Here is a 9,218-nt window from a genome sequence, read left to right on the forward strand (position 1 = left end):
ATTGATAATAAAATGCTACAAGACATAATGTAATCTGGCGAGTATCTGTAGCCCTTCTTTTGGACACCCATTCATTTCACTTGCTAACAAAAAAATTAAGATTCCTACTTTCAGTTTTATCAAAAAAATGTAACTTTTTTTTCAAATAATTGGTTATGAATAGTAAGTAGTCCGTTTCTGAAGTATCTTTGTTCTCTCTGATGGTTTTCCAAGTTATCTATAACGTAAATTAAGTCATTTAATCCTACTTTGCATGACCTATATTTTCTGAATATTTACATACCCTGGGTCCAATGGACCCATAATGTATAAATCGAGAATTTAAATAGAAATGTATTCTGTGGACATTAACATGCAGAAATATTTTGTTTTAAAGCTTATCAGTATAATAGAAGACAGCTGCGATTGTTTTTAACACTTATACTGAAAAACAAGCCACCAGTATTATCACAGACTGTTCTGGGATCAGTGGCTATAGTATTCACGAAGAACAAATCAATAAGGAAACAAGGATAATAATTTTTACAATTGTTTCGCACCACACTGCTATGGTCTTGCCACACGTTTTGTGCATTTACAGAACACTGTCCTTTGAAGCAGGACACAATAAACAGCGACTCTTCTGATGACCGACAGTGCTGCTATTGTTACTACTGCTGTTTTGTGTTTTAGGAATAGTAATAAACTTCTCCATTTCCAGGTATATGGATTTCTGCTGAAGGGGGTTAGACGATCTTCTGTTCATAAACAGTTGGATCAACTCCACTGAAAGGTCCTTGATGAAAAGTCTGCGTAAAGTCGCTTTGTGATACATGGATGTTGTGTTTTGTAATGATAAAGGCATTTCGAGTGTGTACAACCCTTATGTTGCACCAGAGAGCCATTGGCCACCGTTTAGTTCCTCTTTTTCATGTATAATCACGCACTAGTTGATCCATAATGTCCACACCATCCTTCGTTCGGTTATAAAATTTCACAATGTCGGGGGTCAGGTTTGGATACTGTTCATCTATAGATTTATCATGATGCATGGTACATAGGACTACACACTTGTTTTTCTTTCATGAAAATCGAACCACTGTCATTTCTTCTGTAAATGAAATAGACTTGAATTTTCTGCTCTACTCCAAGTAGGCTTAATCTCTTTTGGAACTTCTGTTTTATTCATCCTCATTGTTCCCACAACAATAAGGTTTTGTCACAACAGATATTCTGCCAAATTTTGAACTTGTAAAATAATTATCTACAGTAACATTTCTGGCTGTACCAGCAATATTGCCTGCAAGCATCTTCACTGTGGTAAGGCCCAAATTTTTCTGGGTTGACTCACCTGGTTCTCTTCCTGTGTACACAGTCTTGTCAATGGCATAACCAGCTTAGCTTCGCACATCCAGAATATTTTCATTCCATACTTTCCAGGCTTGTTTGGCATATACTACACAAATTCACAATGGCTCCTAAATGCAACTAGGTGTTCATCCACAGCTACATTACTTTTAGGTATCATTATTTTCTTGCACTGTCTGGTAAATATTTTCCATACATAGTATCTAGCAGCAAGGTTATTGGTTTGTAACCTAGCCTCTTTCTTCTTTTGTCATCAAATCTAATGAATCTTCTTATTGCCTCAAACCGATTCACAGACATTATAGCACTGTATAACGGATTGGAAAATTTGCATGAAAAAATTCCCTAATTGGAACATCCCAAACCTTATCTACGCCATTATGAAGTAAAATTACACAGAAGGTGAACATTTCGCCTGTAGCTTCATCATTCCAGTTTATTTTTTTGGTATACAAAGTCTTCTTGCTTCTAGGTTTTGCGCATCTCACGATTTGATCCGCAATGGCTAGAGGAGTAAATAAATCCCAAGCATCTTTGGGAGTGAAAGCGATTACACCCCTTGCTGGTCTTGGTATATTTATTCACCAAATTGTGTGCAGGCATTTTATTTGGCACTGGGGGGCACTAACCCCACTGCATACCATTTGGAGCAATATATATGGTAGCATTTTCACTGCTTATTTGTCCTAAGTACTTATTAGCTATGTCATTGTCATCATTATCATCATCATCACTAACATCATCATCACCACCACCACTACGTTGTCCTTCACTCAGAGAGCTGCATGCCGCTGGTTAAGGAACAATTTCACGGTTTTAGTCTGAAAGGAAATCATCATCTTCAGCTCCCCACTGACTAACAACTGATTCAAAATTTGGGCTAGATAAGCGTATGCTATCTCCTTTCCTGCTCCTATTTATAGATGTGGATTCTGATATTATATCTGAAAAAATGTGAAGAAATAACCTCTCTTCTTCTGTAGACTGTAGGACTGTAACTCATTTTATTGTTTAGTGTTACAAATGACACTTACCTTTCTTCCGAGTTCCTATCGAATATTAAACACACCACTGCTGTGCAGCAGACTCCCACAACATTATATATTACTTCACATACTCGTAATAATCCACTATAGTATTTCGCTCTATTACACCACACAGGAGTGCACCATCTGTTTCGAGCTGTAACAATATATTTCCTGCAATGAAAACAACGTGTAGGTGTACCAATAATGTATTCTCTGAATTTCAACAAAACGTAATCGATTACAACCCAGTCTAATTTGATAACGCTACAACATAAACCATAGCTTTACTCGGACCCAGTTGTATAAATATGTGGTATAAAGGTGACAATGTACATAACACTTAAAACTAATGACACGGATTTCTAATGGTACATTTAATGTGTTACTGAATACTGCAAGAGCACAATTTTAAGTCTTTGATATTGTAATTAAAAGTTACTACTGTCTGCTGGCCTGTTGGACTAAGGGTATGCATACCAGGTTCAAATGGTTTATTGTTAATGGGAACTTCCTTGTACCAGGTTTTGTGGTTACACATTACCAAGATGTAACTGCATACTTGGGCCAGTATTCGCCACAACAGAACATTAAAGTGTAAGAGTAACTGTTGTTTTTATTAGAGCAAAACTAATGACACTATCTGACTTTATAGTATGCCACTCTTTGGGCAGCTTGATCCCCTCCGAGCACTAAAGAAAAACATTCAAGTCTATGAAATGTCTATACCGTTCATACTGGGCATAAGTTGTTACATTGGCTACAATAGCTAGTACTTAGTGTCTGTTTTCCAGGCTCTTCCAATGAAAAAGAAGGTGACGAAAGGTACTCCAGAGAGTTAGGCAGATTCCATGGTACAGTTACTGGTCTAAGGCGAGGTTTCAGAGGAGGCACAGAATATTTCTTTCCTGTGGATGTGTAGAAATATTCATCACATCTCTGAATGAGGTCATCAGCGAAATGGAGCTTGCAGACGAAATTTGACAAAAACATTTTATTAGCTACAGGTGACAATGCCCAAGGGCAAGGTTGCCACTAACGCACAGATGCTATTAATGTCGGTTACTTTCAGAACAAATTGATCAATAATGACTCGGTATTTTGAGTTATAAAGCTGCATAAATAAATCACAGTCCGCTAGTGATTCGGTACTATATACAGTGAAATATCTCAGCTATAGATTGGCATCAGGTCAACTGAAATCACGTTGTTCCTGAACAACTGAACATCATGCTAACACGAACACACGACAAGTTGTTCTTGCTCTCTGTATTAAAGCACTCATACCATGGCACAATCTAAGTGACTTGTAAAGACGCTGAGCTTACCTTTGAATTCTGTGTAACCTGGAAATTTTCACGATGTACTGCAGTCAGCTATCCAGTTCTGCTGGAGCTCTGCCCTTTTAGGAGAAAAAAACAGCGTTACTCGTGGCTCATTTTCATAATTTCGTCTGCAACGAGGTACGCAACATCACTACACCATTTCGAATCATTGCATTTAACTGTCGCATATATCAAGAGTGTAAATAAAACAAAGTAAAAAATGTATGCAACTGTGAAAAATTCAATTGGTTAAGACATGTTCCTGCAAAACGCAAGAAAACAGAACGAATCAGCCACGGCTGGTCCTGCCATCGAGCGGTACGCCACGTAACTACACCCTGCTGCAAGTCGGCGCAACAAGATGGCAGCACGGTAAGTAGCCTCATGTTTGTCCTGAACGATCGTTACTCGACGTGCAGTTTTTAGCGTATAGCTTGCCACATGGAAACAAAGCCTCATAGCATGCGTTGTGACGTCACAACACGAGTCAAACAATATCTGCACTTTGGGATGCCCTGCAACATGGATTGTCCATTTAAGTGAATGTATCATTACTTCCTGCGTCTTGCATAAACGTAAATTATCATTTAAAACAACGTAAAATAAATATGGTCATAATTTCCTTCACTGATGCTTATTATCACTGCAAATCTAATGTTTGCAACATTTCGACTTTTTTAAGCGCAGCTTTGTAATTTTAACATAGGCTCGTAGATTGACAAAACATAAATCGTAATTTGCATCATTTTGTGCTACAATTAGCGGTCCTCGTATTCGCATTTTTATGTTAAAACGTATATGTTTGATCAGAATAAAACATTAACACGTCTTAATGGGAAACATGTGCAGATGTGAATCACTAATTGCAAAATATAGAGGCAGCACACCATGTTCATTTTCTATTAATGGAAAATTACCGAATTACCTGAAACCTAGCCACCCAAATTTTCTTTCATACGAATAAACATCTAAAGAGCAGCACACAAATTAATGCAAATATTTTGGAATCTGTTGATTCATGTAATGTCATCAATGAGTAAGGAAACACACATTCATGACCCTTAAAAATAATAGAGATATTCTGTTACACACACAGGCAGAAAAAAAAACCACACACACAGAAAGCGAGGGGTGGGAAGAAATGGAATAATTATTTAAAAATATAAAAGTGACTTTTTATTTCACCTCATTATATGATTTCCAATACACTCTCCTACATGTCAATAAAAAAATTGAAGTACACTTTAATTATGTTATTCCTTCTTTTAAAAAACTTTTACATTTTTCTTCATAGCTGCATAATTTCTTATCTTAATATGATTATTTAATATGATATTTACACAACAGAGCAGTATGGAACACATGATAGATTCAAGGCTATGTTCGTTTTTGCATTGAAATCCACCAAACAAATCACTGGGAATATTACAGGATGCTACCTTCAGAAGCACACACCTTTGATTTCCCTATTGGAGAAACAAAATTGGATGTTCTTTTACAATTTTTTGAAAAGTTAAATAAACATACGTTACACATGACACATCTTCTTTGGGATATGCCAAGCCTCCTCGATCCTTTGCCATTATCAAATGATCATCTTGCTTTGCTTCATCTGAAATGAGAAATATTCACAGTGCAATACCCACAGGGAGGTTTTTTTTTCAGCACTTGGTGTGAGCAGTATCCTGATATGTAGTGAAATAACGGCCATTTGTCCCCCACTATTCCTTCAACATCATTCTGATCTACCACCAAACTTAATAAATCTGGTACTGGGATATCATTTAACTCCTGGATTTCAAAAGTTGTTTCAAAAATATATGACACCTAAATAACCACATCTCCAACTACTATAGACTGTGCTCTCAGCACTAGGTTTTTGCTCAGTTTCAAAAGCCTGTCTAAGAGAAATACGGTATTTTCCCCCACTTAATTCCAAACAGTCAATCTATACTCTTTCAAGGAGACAATAGGTCCTGTTTTTGTCAGACAGTCAGTAGCTACTGAAATCAGTCAAAGCAGCTGTTGTATGCCATAAGGCAAAGTGTGTCTCTTTAGAAAGTTTCCTGTTATCATACAACCCATGCCATAAACCTAACCAAGACACAAAGCTATTTAAAAAATCAAATATGTGATAGGAATTAGAAGTTATAGTTTCCTGCAAAACATTTCTTAGCCTCTGACCCTTAAGTAATGTTTTCGCATTCACAGTACACTACCGAAGTTTTATTATTCTTATAAATGTCACAGCACTTTAGAATTTTTGAATTCCTTTCTTCGAGCCTAGTCTCTGCAAAGCAACAAGTGTCATATCATTAGTGATACAAAGCACTTGTTTAGCATCTTGCCTTTCAATTGAATTTGGAAACAGAGATTTTAAAGGTAGAGAGTTCCTGTATTGTAATAAATCATCTTTTTCAATCACATGTAGCTCTTTTAGTGCTGTGACCGATGCAAAACCTCCCTCCATGCTCTCACTGAAATCAGGAAAACACAGGATCTACTCCTTTTCATTGAACCAGTTGTTACAAATACACTTTAAAAGATGAACTGTATCCCCAAAATAGTACAGTGGGCGATCTGCAGAAGTCTGTGCAGTTGACAGTACTTTAGCTTTACTTCTGGTGGAGTACTATAGTTAGATATTGCTTTCTATAAATTCAGTTATTGTCTCCCCCTAACCCAACCACCCCACATCAAGCCGCTTCTAATTTAAGAATTACTTCTTTTATGTATGAGAAAACTACATTAGCGTGAATTGTTTTAAGTGGGAGAAACTACACCACATCCTTGTAAGGTGAATCTAATCTTTATATCCTAAAAACATAAACACTGGTTGCACAGAAAAAGTTGTCACTGTTGAACGCACCACCTGCAATATTCCCACCTTCGTTGTCAAGTTTTTGATGAAAGTAATAAATACTCCTTGCAAAAATAGAATTGTAACTTAAATATACTCTGTTAGTGATATACGACGCCGCTTTTTCATTTTCTGTTAAAATATTTTATTATACAGTAGATAATCGACGGTCGCAATTTTCACACGATATCTACAATGTATTTACCATAAATGAGGTCCTCTGATTTAAGTTAAATTAGTGGTTTTTGTTGCTAATATCAACAGGTACTGTCTAACATTTTTTTTCTATAACGTTATTTTTTGTTTTATCACGATTTTTCGTTATACCGGTACGACACGTTTAGCCTAGACATTTACTGAAGGATACAGCAATTATAGCGTCACAGATGTGTTTGACGTCAATATATGACTTTCAGATGGCGATGAGTTGTCGTCGCTACTTATGGTGCAATTGCTCGCCGACACTCACAAGCACGTGTGAAAGTAGTGGAAACATCGCGTTACCCCGATATGTGTAGCTCAAATTATGAGAAAGAATAGTTAGTAATGATTGTAAGCATGCGCTGTTCAGTTTTAGCCACAATTATTCACATTACTTCAAATCCAACTGTCGGCGCTCATATTTTACATTTCCGTCAACTGAGGCCGTCAGGGTATGAAACTGAACAATAACTTTAACTGTCACGGCGGATATTGTCTTAGGGTTAAGAGACTAGACAGGAATTTACAGAATTATTTACGTCTCGTTGTGCAGAAACAGAGTCCTAGCAGGATTCCAGTCAGTTGCTGTGGCAAAAGCCGATGGGGGTTATCATCGTAATCTTGCATTTTTGTTGAAATTTGACGCAACAGAAATACGGTGAACGTCCGAAATTCCGTCTCCGATTCTAAAAAAAATTTCGACCTAGAGCTGTTTTGGGGGCACTTTTTTTTGTTACATGTCATCTTAGTTGTTGCTTTACCAGATCCTTACGGACTGAAAACTAGTGAGCTGGTCTGAAATATAGTGACGATCACTTCGGACCTCCGATATCGGTTATGAAACATCTGTGGGTCCCGTCATAGCACGATACTCAACTGTGTGGGACCCATACCACACAGAACCGACAGTGGCTAATGAACGTCTACAGAGAAGGGCAGCAGAAATCGTGAAAGGTCTGTTTGACCCACAGGAGAGTGTCGCGCAATTGTTGAAACAACTCAATGATGAGAGACGCAAGCTGTCCCACGAGAGGCCGCTTACGAAATGTCGCAGGCGACTGCTAAGCGAGGAGTCCAGAGTCTCTCCAGCCACTACTCGTCGCTGACGTAAGGAGGCTGAAGGCAGAGTCAGGCCGGCCACAGCACGGAGACGTCTCAGCACTCGCCCTTAACGCACTGCGTTCGCGAACGAAACGGGAAAAAGTTTCGAAACATGTTACCGTGCAAAGTACTCTTTGCCATGCACTTAACAGTGGCTTGCAGTGTACGTACGGGGATGTAGATGTAGACGTGATGGTGAATATTTGGAGCTCGTAAATACGTCGCGATATAGATACTTCCAAAACAGCAACATGTGAACTAGTGTGTGCAGCTCCACATAAAGACAGATTTAATTGTTAGATTTGTCCGTGGGTTGTCATGCTGATTCTTGGATCGTTGAAGCATTTCTGAGGTGTTGGCGGTGATCGGGAACTAAATACTAATGACCAGGAATCTTGTCAATGATGCTAACGATAAAGTAGCCTTAGAAACCGTCTTACTAATATTGCGGTAGGTGAAATAAAACAGATTTAGTTGGGATCCTAACATTTCAAGATTCTTATTATGCTTAGCATTCAAACTACCAAACCGTCACATTATTATGCACTGCTTACGGCTCAAACGTTAGAGCTCGCGACCGGTGGAGGAGAAACCTAGTCGGGCAAGTCATACGAGACGCGAGGTAAGAAAGTCGACTACAAATCAGTTACCAGAAGTGTGGGGATGACGCACTGGACTTCGATACGTGAATCACAAATAGGGGCACTGTACACCCCCGTCTACGTATTGTGGCAGACGATATTTCCAAACATTCATTCCCCTGTCTGTCGTGATAGAGTTACGCTTTGCATCCCTGTGTGTGGATGTGTGACTAAAGTGGCAAACTATATAATGAACAAGAGCTTTTGTAGGCCTCTTGTGGTAGTGTTATTGTTGGAAGCTTTACGACACTGTTTGCGGACGATACGGCGGTCTATAAGAGAGTGGCGACGCCAGAAGACAGTATCGATTTGCGTAATGACTTGCAGAGGACTGATGAATGCTGCAGCCTCTGTGAGTTGACCCAGAACGTCAATGAATGTAACATATTGCGCATAGATAGGAAAAGAAATCCACTACTGCACAACTACACTACTGATTACAAATTGATGGAAGCAGTATCTACCTTAAAATATCAAGGAGTAACTATCTAGAGTGATCCTATGTGGAATGACCATGTAAACCAATGAGTAGTCTCATAACGAGAAGAATTAGGAAATGCAACGCATCCACGAAACACGTGGCTTACAAGATGCTTGTACGATCGATCCTTGGGTACTGTTCAACAATCTGGGACGTTTACCGGGTAGCACTGATAGGAGAGACAGAGGAGATCCAACGAAGAGCGGCGCGTTTCGTCTCCTCATCGTTTGGTCGGCG

Source organism: Schistocerca nitens, chromosome 11, assembly GCF_023898315.1.
Source record: "Schistocerca nitens isolate TAMUIC-IGC-003100 chromosome 11, iqSchNite1.1, whole genome shotgun sequence".
Taxonomy (NCBI): domain Eukaryota; kingdom Metazoa; phylum Arthropoda; class Insecta; order Orthoptera; family Acrididae; genus Schistocerca; species Schistocerca nitens.